The 13708-nt window shown below is 39.5% G+C and overlaps 1 protein-coding gene across 1 annotated transcript in view; it reads right to left on the bottom strand.

Moving 5' to 3' along the window:
- The window catches only part of LOC309340033 (uncharacterized protein), a 194880-nt gene that overhangs the window by 53998 nt on the left and 127174 nt on the right, over nt 1-13708 (bottom strand). Inside the window, exon 6 of the mRNA XM_081858558.1 lies at nt 11616-11715. The gene's annotated coding sequence lies outside the window, so the exon portion shown is untranslated. The remainder of the gene's footprint in view (nt 1-11615; nt 11716-13708) is intronic.

The following is a 13708-nucleotide window of genomic DNA, read 5'->3' as shown; positions in this document are numbered from 1 at the left end:
TAAGATATATGATCTTAGAGTTCAATGTGTGACGTATTTTTTTAATTAAATTATATTAATAATGGCCACCTCGGTTACACATGACTCTATAAAAGGTGTTCGATAAGAGTCTGGTATTGCTTTGTTAATTAATTTCCTGTGATAAAGCTTACAAATGGTGGCATTTTTCCATGGCATGTTGAACCTACATAATAGGCCATCATTCTAGCAAGACTGTGCAACTATTAACAACAAGGCTTGCTATGCTCACTGGGTTTCTGCTATTAAGATTTTTAATTTAACTATAAATAATATTGACAACACATATTGAGGAGGATCGAATTAAAATTCTACCCCAAAATAATAACCTTGGGCCGATTAAGAAATGGCATCCAGTTCAATCATTAAACCGGAATTGAATTTTAGAGGATATGGCTCCATGATTAGAAATACCTGAACTGGTTTTAATTGCTTTTTTAAGACTGTTGGAAAACTCTCCCCTCAGAATAAGTAGAACACAAAATGATGCTAGGAATTCTCTGTGTTCCAAATCACTTATTCGCTGGCACAGCAAGTCTTTAAATTGGTCCATAAAAACTTCAATCTTCAAACCAGTATTTCTGGCGAGGAAGTGGTTTGCGGTTTTAATCTCACAGGTGTTCAGTGAAACTTCTGGCTGACTTTTTATTTGTGTGCCCTTGGATGTACATCTAGCTGCAGAATGCTGAACATGTCAGTGAATCTTAATATTCTCCTTAATGGGACATAAAAGCAGAAATAGTAAGTAAGGTTGTTTCTTGATCATTCAGAACAGACAGAGAGGCTCTAGCTGTTTAAGCTTAGCCAGCCAAAAAAATTTATATGTGCAGAAAGTTATGTGTGTTCTTCAGTCTAAAGTGCCATACAGAGCTGCCTTCTCTTTCTGTCTTGAAAGGAGATTTGGTGGGGCGTGAGAGACCAGGCAGGCAGAAAGAAATGGCTAGGACAAGGGGGAACTGGCTTTATGACATATCCCAATATTTGAGGGGAAGTGTCAATGTCCACTCAACTCACTGGTTGAGTGAATGGCCTGCAGCTGACCTACTCCTATTTTGGTTTCAATAGTAAGAGCCAGTGCTTTTTTCCCCCTAAAAAAATGTTTAGGGGTACTCTCATTTTCCTACTGATATTGAAATACTGTCCCTCAATGAGGCCAAACTTAGACTCACTAAATGTTTAGGGGTATGCGTACCCCTGTGTACCCCCAGAAAAAAAGCACTGGTAAGAGCAACTATGTTTATGATTGCAGCAATTTTTGCTGGAATATAACTCACATTCTAACTGACTTCTGCAGAATTATATGAGGTTCTCCCACCCAAGGATGAGATCTGTTGCACAAGCTTGTGTTGCAGCGCAGCTGGCTGAAATGGATAACATCTGAACAATGCAAATACCTTATTTTGTTTTGCTTAATTTGCTTCCTTTTCATGAGGTCTGGGCACCTTCCATAAGATAGAAAAATAGATCCATAGAATTCTAGTAGGCACTCGTTCAATTTACATTTGGATTCATTAAATGTTAGATTAGAAGGTTTCCAGCAGGCAAATATCATGTAAGAGCATCAACTGCCAGAGCTTTGCCAAAAGCAGTAAAATGTCATCACTACAGTCAAGAACACCGGGATTGTGCTGAAATAGCCTTCAAATTGTTGTTGTTTTCAACATTTCAGCAGCCGCATACTTTCCAAGCATTAGTATCATCTGTTTATGTTAGAGCTGAATTGAATGTTCCACTGTGAATGTTTTATGGGAACTCAGAGGAGTCTTTGGAGGGCAAAAGAAGAAAACATTTTGGAGGAATAGGAGGAAATTACGAAATTTGCAGAGGGAAGAGGTGGGTTTAGGGCAGAGCAACTGCTTCCCCCACACAGGGTGCTGAGCCACCCCCTTCCCAAAGCCTAGCTGGTACTTGTGCAGCTTTGGGAAGGAGATGGGAGGGCTCTAGGACCCAGCTAGAGCCCCTTGCACCTCCTTCCCAAAGCCTGGGATCTCACTGCCTTTCAGAAGTCAGCACAAGGGCTGAAGATGTGTCCAATTCTGGCCTTGCACAGGGTATAAAATTACCAAGGTCTGCCCCTACAGAGGGCAATATTTTGTTTTGGCTTTTTTATCATAAAAGCAGCAGCATCAATAGAAACGTTTGCTTATGTTTTGTTTTTCTAAAACTTTTTTGCTACTGTGGTGGTAGATGTGTTCTGCTGCAAAAATTACACGGTGGCCAAGGAGACTGCTTTGATCCCTCCTCCTCCTGCCCTGCCAAATTTACCAAGAAGACCCTATACTTGCACTAATGACATTCCCTGTCGCAAAATGCACCCAGAACAATGGGAGTTTTGAACACTGAGTTTTATTTATCATACCTATCTGTACACATCAGGTAAGGAAGGATGGAACACCAGAATAACAATATCAGCTTTTGACACCACTGAAACTAGTCACTAAAAGCATAATAATAAAAACATTCATGCCTCAGAAAGACTAGATAAAAGCACATCAGTCTTCAGTATGTTTACAGTTCCACCTGCCTTTTCTTCAAATATCTAATTTTAGATGAATGGTGTATGATATACCCAGCTCCACAAACTTCAAACAAACAAAAGAGCTCTGAAATCAATGGACAAAGTGATGGAGTATTATTCTCTAGGGTAATCGTTACTTTTAAAAGGGTTTATTGCTTTTATGGTTTTTCTGTCCCTTCGCCAAGTAACTGGGTGGATTAGTTTCCTACCCGGTTTGCAATCTGTCACACTGAAACTTGTTATATTTCCCCCTTATTGTTCCAGGTCCTGTGGTATTAATCCACTGTCATTAAGCTTAATGTCATTAAGCTTTAACATTATCAATATCCCCACATTTTTTTATAATTGGAAATGTAACCTATCATTTCTGTATAGCACATAATGGATCACAGCACATAACAGGTAAACCACCGAATGGAACCTCTAAGCTAATGTGCTGTTTCAGGTACATGGATATATTATTTTTCTCCGGATGGTCTGGATGCATACCTGTTTAGGTTCCGAGTATGAGAGAGCTGAGCACTCATACTTCCTAAAAAATAAGAAAGAAGTTTGTGGAAGGCAACATCTAATATAGTTTTGCCTGTAACTTTTTTTCAGATTTTTTAATACAGTACTGTATATCTGAAATTTTAGTTATTTCCTGTGGACTCTTACAAATCATATTGTTTCACAAAGAATGCAGCATTACTCTGGCCCATATAACAGAGTAACAAAGATGCTTTCCTTTTCAGGTCAATTATATTGATCGCATGACATTTCCAAAAGTAACTCCTCAATTATAATAAGTAAGACTCTCTGCCTGATGTCTCAAATTTAGGAAAGGCATGCAGCAAGGCAAGTCTCCTGGATTTATGTCATTGTTAATTCATTTTTTTAAATCTAAAATGACCAGGAATCTATATTGCATTTCACTTTGCATTAACTTTTCCACTGATGTGCTGTTACATTTTTTTCAAATTGATTTTTCTCTAAAAATAACTGTTGATCTGAAGTTTCTTTCAGTGACCACTTTGATTTTATTTCTATAATCCCCATTCATTTTCAACTTTATTTTTATGTTTTATAATGCCCTTCAGTGAGACTACCTACTGATATGTTTTTTTCTACTTCCATTTAATAAATTGTGGAGCATATCTGTATAATAAGTACTAAAAGTTTTCACAGGGGGTGGAACAATATGATGTACCAGGTGAAAACATTCCTCTTCTCCCAGGCCTTAGGCTAATTTAACAATCTGTGTGTGTGTGTGTGTGTGTGTGTGTGTGTGTTGGGGGTGTTATTATTTTGCTTGTTGTTATGTTATGCATTTCTTGTGTTTTTATACTGTAAACTGCCCTGTGATCCTTGGATGATGGGCAGTATATAAATTTCATATATACATACAAGCATACTGAGGCAGACCATGTAGGCCAGTAGCGTATTACTGTGACTACTGTACCTTTCTAGGCTTTCAGACATAGGCTTTTCCTAGTCCTATTCTCTGAGATCCTTTTGACTAGTGATGCCATAGAAAACCTACTATCTGCTTCATGGAACCTAAGATTTCCATGGGGCCTTTCAGCACTTACTTTTTATAATGGCATTGTTGCTGGGGGCTTTAACTTTTGTGGCATGCTGCCATATGACGTAGTCATTTATTCAGCTGCTATTCATCTAACTTACCAATCCTTTCAAATGAATGTCCTTCCAAAAATCCCCTTTATTTTAGGCTCACTGAGGAAAGAGGAAATGGTATTTGTGATGACTCAAAAATTGCTGAATGGGGGGGGGGACTTGGTGCATTACAGAGCTCAAAAATTGCTGCATGAAACAGGCTTCCAAGCCTTTTCCTCTACAACACTGAAGGTCAAGTATGGCAGTAGGTGAGATATCAGAGAGAGAGAAAGAAATGTCACCCATTACCACTATCCATCTTTTACTTGCATTATTAATTTTGTGCTCAATTATTTCATCATTAAATAATTGCCTAACTTGGCCTTGTATGGCAAGGTTCAGTTTACTTTATTTAATTTTCAGCAGGGGATACAAATCTGAGAAGAGCTGGGACCATCAAACTAGCCTGTGAATCTTTGCCAAAAGGATCATATTATTGCTTCTGTACAGAAAGTTTTTTAGCATTAGTAACTGGAAACTACCCTATTAGCATGAGCTACTGCAGCTGTGAAACACTGCCAGAGTCTGGTAACACGATTATGGATGGATGGGCGCTGCCATGAAATAAGCCAGTGCCTCTTTGCTATCACTTACAAAGGTATTATTTTTATGCAGGTTTCACATGTCAAGTCTGGAAAAACTCAAGTTGTCCTGTTAAAGTAAATATAAGAAGTATATTTAATACATTCTTTTACCACTCTAAGATTATTCTTTTACATTTTCTGCTTTTCTTTCAGTTGATCGTTACTAATCCCATGTGATATTTTTTCTTTTTTAAATGGTTCTAGGTCAAATGCATTGTAAAACAAGACAGAGCTCTCCATGGTAAAATCTTTGTAACAGAACACCCTGATTAAAACATACTGCATTGAAGGCAAATAAAATATCTCCTGCATCTTTCCTTTACCACCACCATCACCACCCACTTTCATACTGGGCCATGGTCACTTTGCACCCCTTGCTTTTTATCATTCTGAAAACCATATAAAATACCATGCAGAGGGAAGAAGACCAAAACTATATTAAAAGTCTAAACACAATATTCAAAACTCAAGCAACTCAAGACTTTGTGGCCAGCATAACATTCTTAGGACTATCTCAGCATGTCATTATGTGCCTCAGGACCTAGGGGGCCGTCTTTCTCCACATGAACCCACCTGGACCCTGTATTTGTCATCTGAAGCCCTTCTCTGTGCGCTTCCTTCAAGGGAGGAATGGAGGATGGCAACATAGTTGGTGGCTCCCTGGTTGTAGAATGCTTTCCTCAGGGAAATATGCCTGGCACCATCATTATCAGCTTTTAGACAAATACATTTCTGTTTATTCTGGCATTTGGAATCGTATGGTATTATGTTTCCATGGTCTGTTTTGGTACTCATCTTTTAGTAGGGTAGGATATGATTAGTCATTTCTATACTATGAGACATTCTCTGTAGCAAGCAATGAATAGATTTAAATAAAAATAGTAGCAATAATAGTTAGTGTCCTATTGATGGGAAACAATTAACTTCACATGTTCAAGACAGGATTCATTTTCTGTATTGCATTTTTTTGTGATTAATAAATCTAACCCAAATGTCTGATGAGCTGAGCTCCTATTTTAAAAAAAATTAAACATGATAGATACTAATTTCTGTGCTTGCATGGATAATGAATACCATGAGCCCTGCATTGAAGCAGTAGTCAAGGGAGATTTTACAGTCACTTTTCTGTCACTGACTGTGTATTATTACCATACTTCAGTTGTTCTTTCATTACCTTAATTTTGTAATAAAAGGTTTTATATACTGGATTTGATTAGATCATTTTGGTTTAGGATACCCCAGATATATCAAAGTATAAGTATAAGGTAAAACTGAAAATGATGATTTTGTGCCTTTGAAAAGATTTGCTACATATTTCTCCAGTCTGTTGGCTATGTAGTTTTTTGTGCCTTTTCTCTTAAAGTTACTTAATGTTTCACAGAAGTGGTGAGCTACTCATGCTGTAGCAGTATTATAAATGTATGAATACTTGATAAATATGAATTCTGGTTTAATTTATGAATGGAAAGGCCAGTGTGGGACCTTGATATAAATGACACATGAATAACCAAGGTTGAAAACCATATATATACTTTTCTGAGTAGAGCTTAAAATAATAACTCATTATTAGCCTAGTTAAAGGTCAGAATGAAAGTCAAGTGTTGAAAGAAGGAAATAAACAGTAAACTTAAGTGTTAACACAAAACTTGAAGCAATGAATAGGTCACTGAGCCTGTTCAGCATTTCATATGGCGTTCGAGTTTGTGTGCAGTTCTATGAAGCTCCATTAGTCCAGTTAAGAGCCATGTAGTGTGTGTTTGTTGTTGTTGTTGTTGTTTAGTTGTGTCCGACTCTTCGTGACCCCATGGACCAGAGCACGCCAGGCACTTCTGTCCTCCAGTGCCTCCCGCAGTTTGGTCAAACTCATGCTGGTAGCTTCGAGAACGCTATCCAACCATCTCGTCCTCTGTCGTCCACTTCTTCTTGTGCCCTCCATCTTTCCCAACATCAGGGTCTTTTCCAGGGAGTCTTCTCTTCTCATGAGGTGGCCAAAGTATTGGTGCCTCAGCTTCACGATCTGTCCTTCCAGTGAGCACTCAGGGCTGATTTCCTTAAGAATGGATAGGTTTGTTCTTCTTGCAGTCCATAGGACTCTCAAGAGTCTCCTCCAGCACCATAATTCAAAAGCATCAATTCTTCGGCGATCAGCCTTCTTTATGGTCCAGCTCTCACTTCCATACATCACTACTGGGAAAACCATAGCTTTTACTATACAGACCTTTGTTGGCAAGGTGATGTCTCTGCTTTTTAAGATGCTGTCTAGGTTTGTCATTGCTTTTTTCCCCAGAAGCAGGCGTCTTTTAATTTTGTGGCTGCTGTCTCCATCTGCAGTGATCATGGAGCCCAAGAAAGTAAAATATCTCACTGCCTCCATTTCTTCCCCTTCTATTTGCCAGGAGGTGATGGGACCAGTGGCCATGATCTTCGTTTTTTTGATGTTGAGCTTCAGACCATATTTTGCACTCTCCTCTTTCACCCTCAATAAAAGGTTATTTAAATCCTCCTCACTTTCTGCCATCAAGGTTGTGTCATCTGCATATCTGAGGTTGTTGATATTTCTTCCGGCAATCTTAATTTCGGCTAGGGATTCATCCAGCCCAGCCTTTCGCATGATGAATTCTGCATATAAGTTAAATAAGCAGGGAGACAATATACAGCCTTGTCGTACTCCTTTCCCAATTTTGAACCAATCAGTTGTTCCATATCCAGTTCTAACTGTAGCTTCTTGTCCCACGTAGAGATTTCTCAGGAGACAGATGAGGTGATCAGGCACTCCCATTTCTTTAAGAACTTACCATAGTTTGCTGTGGTCGACACAATCAAAGGCTTTTGCATAGTCAATGAAGCAGAAGTAGATGTCTTTCTGGAACTCTCTAGCTTTCTCCATAATCCAGTGCATGTTTGCAATTTGGTCTCTGGTTCCTCTGCCTCTTCTAAATCCAGCTTGCACTTCTGGGAGTTCTCAGTCCACATACTGCTTGAGCCTTCCTTGTAGAATTTTAAGCATAACCTTGCTAGTGTATGAAATGAGTGCAATTGTGCGGTAGTTGGAGCATTCTTTGGCACTGCCCTTTTTTGGGATTGGGATGTAAACTGATCTTCTCCAATCCTTTGGCCACTGCTAAGTTTTCCAAACTTGCTGGCATATTGAGTGTAGCACCTTAACAGCATCATCTTTTAAAATTTTAAATAGTTCAGCTGGAATACCATCACTTCCACTGGCCTTGTTATTTGCAGTGCTTTCTAAGGCCCATTTGACTTCACTCTCCAGGATGTCTGGCTCAAGGTCAGCAACCACACTACCTGGGGTGTACGAGCCATCCATATCTTTCTGGTATAATTCCTCTGTGTATTCTTGCCACATCTTCTTGATGTCTTCTGCTTATGTTAGGTCCTTACCACTTTTGTCCTTTATTATGGTAATCTTTGTACGAAATGTTCCTTTCATTTCTCCGATTTTCTTGAACAGATCTCTGGTTCTTCCCATTCTGTTGTTTTCCTCTATTTCTTTGCATTGCTCGTTTAAGAAGGCCTTCTTGTCTCTCCTTGCTATTTTTTGGTAGTGTGTGTTTAGTAAATATTAAAAAATCACATGTATCTGTATCTCTCTAATGCACTCAGAAACATGTCTATACAGCAATCAGCCATGAGTATGTCTGACCAATTTGATATTGAACTTTCTACAATCAACGAACCCTTTCTAAATTAACTTTTCTCTGGTAAAAATTCAGTAGTGAAAAACAAACCGTCTTTCAATAAAGTTCATAGTCTTCTCATTGAGGACCTCACATTAGACTACAAGGATCTGCAGTTTCCCCAGAACTATTTGAAATCCACCTGTCTAGCTCAGTATTGTCCACTCTGTTGGAAACTACCGGTAACCATCTAGGATATCAGGCAGAGGTTTTCCCCAGCACTGTCAGCTATACACTTTTTAAAAAAATTAGGATCACCACAGACAGTCATGGGGAGTTTTTACACACAAAGCATTTGCTGAACAACTGAGCTGTGGTTTTCCCAGGGTTTTTATTTTGAAAGCCTAACTATAAATACCCTTGAATAATTTTTTGAGAGTAACTGAAAGAATTACAAATCTTTTCCAGTTTTGTCATTGCTTTCAGAGATTGATTGCTACCTGCTTACTCACCCCAAAATCAAGTGGGTATATTGACCTGTTCAGGATGAACACATGAAAAACCACCATGAGTCTTCAGAGTGTTCTACCTATATAACTCAACTACATTCTTTTTTCAAGGGTCCGCTCCCCTTCCCTCCCTCCCATTGCTTTCCCTCCCCCAAGGAAAAAACAAAACAAAATATTACCATGTGAATATTTGGTGAAACCATCAGTAACAAATGCTACAATGGGTCATGGTGTTTGACTTTGAGTCCAATTACACTGTCATGAAATTGTGTATGTTATTTGCCACTGAAAAGAGACTCATTGGGTCCTCTGCCACCACTGGAAATCTTCCTCTTCCCTAAGGCAAGTATTTTTTTTTATTTTTTTTTGCCCTTGGGGAAAGGAACTGGCAGAGATAATGGAGAAGAGGAAAGAAGTTCTATTTCACATTTGGCCCTCTGTGAAAGGGAGCTGGACCTATCCAAAAACCCCTGAAGTCCATCAATTTGAGTAGGGAGTGTTTCACATTTTTAAAGCCCCCACATTTAATTCATCTGATCTCCTCGTGCATGGTGAATGACCACAAGAACTACTTGCCATTAGCACAATTCCATTCTAGCCCAAGTTAAATCATTAACATTTCAGTGATAGAATTAAGAACATGTATTCCACTTCCTGGCTGAAACATTTTGCCTAGATTTTGCCAAGGATCCATAAAATACATGGTGAACATACTCATATTTTTATATAGAAATAAGACATATACGAAGAAGGGACACGGGTGGCGCTGTGGGTTAAACCACAGAGCCTAGGACTTGCCGATCAGAAGGTCGGCGGTTCGAATCCCCATGATGGGGTGAGCTCCCGTTGCTCAGTCCCTGCTCCTGCCAACCTAGCAGTTCAAAAGCACGTCAAAGTGCAAGTAGATAAATAGGTACCGCACTGGTGGGAAGACAAACTGCGTTTCCGTGTGCTGCTCTGGTTCGCCAGAAGTGGCTTAGTCATGCTGGCCACATGACCCGGAAGCTGTATGCCAGCTCCCTCGGCCAATAAAGCGAGATGAGCGCCGCAACCCCAGAGTCGGCCACGACTGGACCTAATGGTCAGGGGCCCCTTTACCTTTACCTAAGACAGATACTATGTGGACATGTATCCACAGCAATGACCAAAGGAGGAATGACTACTGGAAGGAGCACAGAGAGAAGAAACGCCATGGTACCCCTGCATCAGCACAACGGAATGCTTTCATCTGCCCCAGCTACAACAATACATGTCTCTCCTGTATTGGGCTGTACAGCTGTAGCAGGTGCTGTTAACTCTCCAACAGTTTGACTTCACCCCCGATGGCTCACTCTTCCATTGTCCCCCAAGACAGATGAATGCTAACCATATCCTCTTTAATTGCTTCTGCTCTGTATAATTCTTTGGTATTTTTCTTTTCCTCAACCATTTCATTCTATGTTTCTACCCACCTCTATATCTGTCTTTGCAAGCGCGATGTGTGGTAATGATTTTGAATAAAATACAAATGAATTCAAGGATACAAACTCCATAACTCCCTAATGACATAATCCTTTTAGGTTAGACAACAAAGGCACCCTCCGTCTATTCCAGGGTTTCCATCACGACTGAGCTGAATCAGTGATAAATTAAGGCTGCCAAGTTTTCTGGGACATGAAACATTCAAAGAAGCTATGCAAAACTTGACAAGCAAGCATAGAAGCAAGCACTGTGAAAAATCACTCCTATCCTAGCATGTAGATGAGCCTGTAGTTCATAGCACTATGGGAAGGGGGAATAAACACATGGTAATGATATTACTGTGAGTGAATGTACACAGAGCAAAGGCTGGTTTCTGTCAGAACATTTTTGTTTATGTAATTCATAATCTTATAAACAAGCGTTGTGATCTAACCAGGGGCAGCCAGTCTGAAAGGGCTTTCTGGACCTGGAATAGTTTCACCAGCAGCAGCACAAAAAACAGATGGGATGGGATTATCTACATCAACCCCCAAACTAGTCCCTAAAGGTGTAGCATTCGGCAGCACATCTATTACTCCTAAAATGCCCCCCTTCCCCGAATGTGTCTGTCAATAGATCAACACCACCACTGTATGTCCTGTTAATCAGTACTTTCTGCTAAAAATAATGTAATAATCAAGCAGCTCTAGAAGACATTTTGTTAAACTCCTAACATAATTACAGTGGTACCTCAGGTTAAGTACTTAATTCATTCCGGAGGTCCGTATTTAACCTGAAACTGTTCTTAACCTGAAGCACCATTTTAGCTAATGTGGCCTCCTGCTGCTGCCGTGCCGCCGGAGCATGATTTCTGTTCTCATCCTGAAGCAAAGTTCTTAACCTGAAGCACTATTTCCGGGTTAGCGGAGTCTGTAACCTGAAACGTATGTAACCTGAGGTACCACTGTATAGCAAATTTGGGTACCAACATTTTCATCACGTACATGATGAATTTGGACCAGGTTGTACTGTCACTGTAGGACAAAGTTCTGGGAAGAGTCTAATAGTAGGTAGCCCTCCCCACTCTCTTTCATGCAACTCTGTGGGATTATTGAATAGTTAAATAATAAGAGATTTCCCAGCAGAGTCATGGCACTAAAACAGATTTTAGGGCAAAGTCCTTTGTGACTCCAGGCACAAATGAAGTCCTGAATGGGAGGCAGTAATGCCTTACTTTTTTACATAGCTCACCTACCTAAAAAAATGCTTTGTCCCATTTGTGTCCTGCGCTCGATTTTTTTCCTGGTGCTGCTACTGTTTGTGGGATTCCTTGGCATCAGTCAAACTGCCACAACCTGTATAAGAGAACATAACATACATAAGTTGATATGTAGACATAAAACCTGAATAATTAAAATTGTTTTTCCAGTGTATGCTTTTAAAATTGTATCTCCAATATATGTTGTGTAACACCATAGTCAACACAATTTTCTTTGATGCTGTTTAGTGGTGTCAAATATTCTAACACTGTTAAGCTTCTTGGACCCTAAATACATGAATTTCCCAGTGGCGTTCATGAATCTTATATACATGACCAGCTGTCTCTATTTACGAGACCATTCCTAGCATGAAGGCAGAGGTCAAAATTAAATTTTCATACAGAGGTACACTATGCCCACATGGTAGTAAATTGACCTAATGTGATCATAAAATGCTTAAAGTGCTCGTATAAATCTTTAGATGCTCAAATTAATTTCAGGCTGCACTGCACACACTTGCATCTACCTATCTGCTGTGTACCTGGTTTTTTTTTTAAAAAAATATTTCTTTCCATGACATAATAAATGCCACAAAATAACCCTGAAGCACCTAGCCAGCAGCATAAATCATGATATCTTTGTAAAAGGAAAGTATAATTACAGCAAAATAACAGTTCAAAACTGCTTACAATTTACTTCTTGCCTTTGACAAATAGTAGAGAAAATAATTGCCTAAAGACAAAGTATAACATTGATTTAGATGACTTGTTATACATATATTGTGTAAGCTGTGGAAACAGTGCTATTTTCAAAGGAAGCCATTCACAGTGCTGACACATTAATTTGTTCAAGTTTATAAGAGTGCCCATTTATAATTCTCCACTTTGTTCTTCTTCAGAATCCCTTTGAGATACCTCTGATGCTTCCCCCTCCTAAAGAATGCTACGTCTCATCAAGCCATATTTAAATGCTACTTCCTATTTTTATCACATGTGCATTTTAATATCTTGCCTTTTTGATGAAAATATGGGAAAATTTGATTCATCAAACAATAACCTTAATTCCTGTTATCTAGCTACTGCTTCTTATGGTGGTTTTTTTAGTTGTGATGGTTCTTTGTTTCAAGCTACTTGCCCGCCAAATGCTTTGGACTGCATGAACTCCACACAGCACCATGATGCACTGCAATCAGCATTTTAGTTATGTAATATCATGGCTGCTGAATGTTTCAGGAATTCGTTTATTATTATTGCTTATTTGCATAGCAGTCAACTGGACAATATCACAGCAACTGGAATAAACTTTAATTTCTATAAAGAAAGAAACCTTTCCTTCCTCTAGTGGTACAAGTGGGCAGTATAAGACAGTAACAGTGTTCTGACAAAACATAACATCTACTTTCCTGACTGTATATTCTCAGTTCAAAAATTCATCACATAAAAGAAAGGACTTCTTCATATGCATATAATGCCTAATTAACTTCTGGAATTCAGTGTCACAAAATATACAGGCACTGATGGCTTTAAAAATGGATTATATGAGCTCATGGATGAGTTCAAACCTATGCGATAGTTGGACTTCCGGGTTAGCGCCATCAGCTAATGGCGGATTCCCTCTGATTCGGAGGGACTAGCTCCGTAAAAATTGGGTCTGCACCGCTACAGCGAAGCGGGGATCCTACAGGAATCACAGGCGGGTGAAGCCTGTGAACGTGGGACTCGGCGGGCACCCTTTGCACCCCCCCGCAAATCGCAAGGAAACCCGTTTACGGGCTTCGGAGCGGAACGGGGTGAGTGGCGCGGTGCTGTGAGTCAACTGCTCTTTTCACGGAGCGAAGCTGCATAGCCGTTGCTGGAGAGTGCTGACTTTTTCTTGTGGACAATTGGATTTTAAACAACAACCCGTGAGTAGAACGGAAATTGGGCTTTTAAAATATTTTAAAATTGGCACCGATCGGGGTAGGTCTAAACAGGAAGTCCACCTCCCCTTTCTGTAAATAAACTGAAGCAAAGAATATGTTAACTAAGGTCGTGGAGAGTCTTACCTAAAGGATTAAAACTCCACTGATTGAAACTACTATCAATACTCT

The sequence above is a fragment of the Podarcis erhardii genome (assembly GCF_964252035.2).
Source record: "Podarcis erhardii genome assembly, chromosome: 4".
Classification (NCBI taxonomy): domain Eukaryota; kingdom Metazoa; phylum Chordata; class Lepidosauria; order Squamata; family Lacertidae; genus Podarcis; species Podarcis erhardii.
Note: the sequence above shows the minus strand (reverse complement) of the source record. Positions and strands in the feature narration are given on the sequence as shown.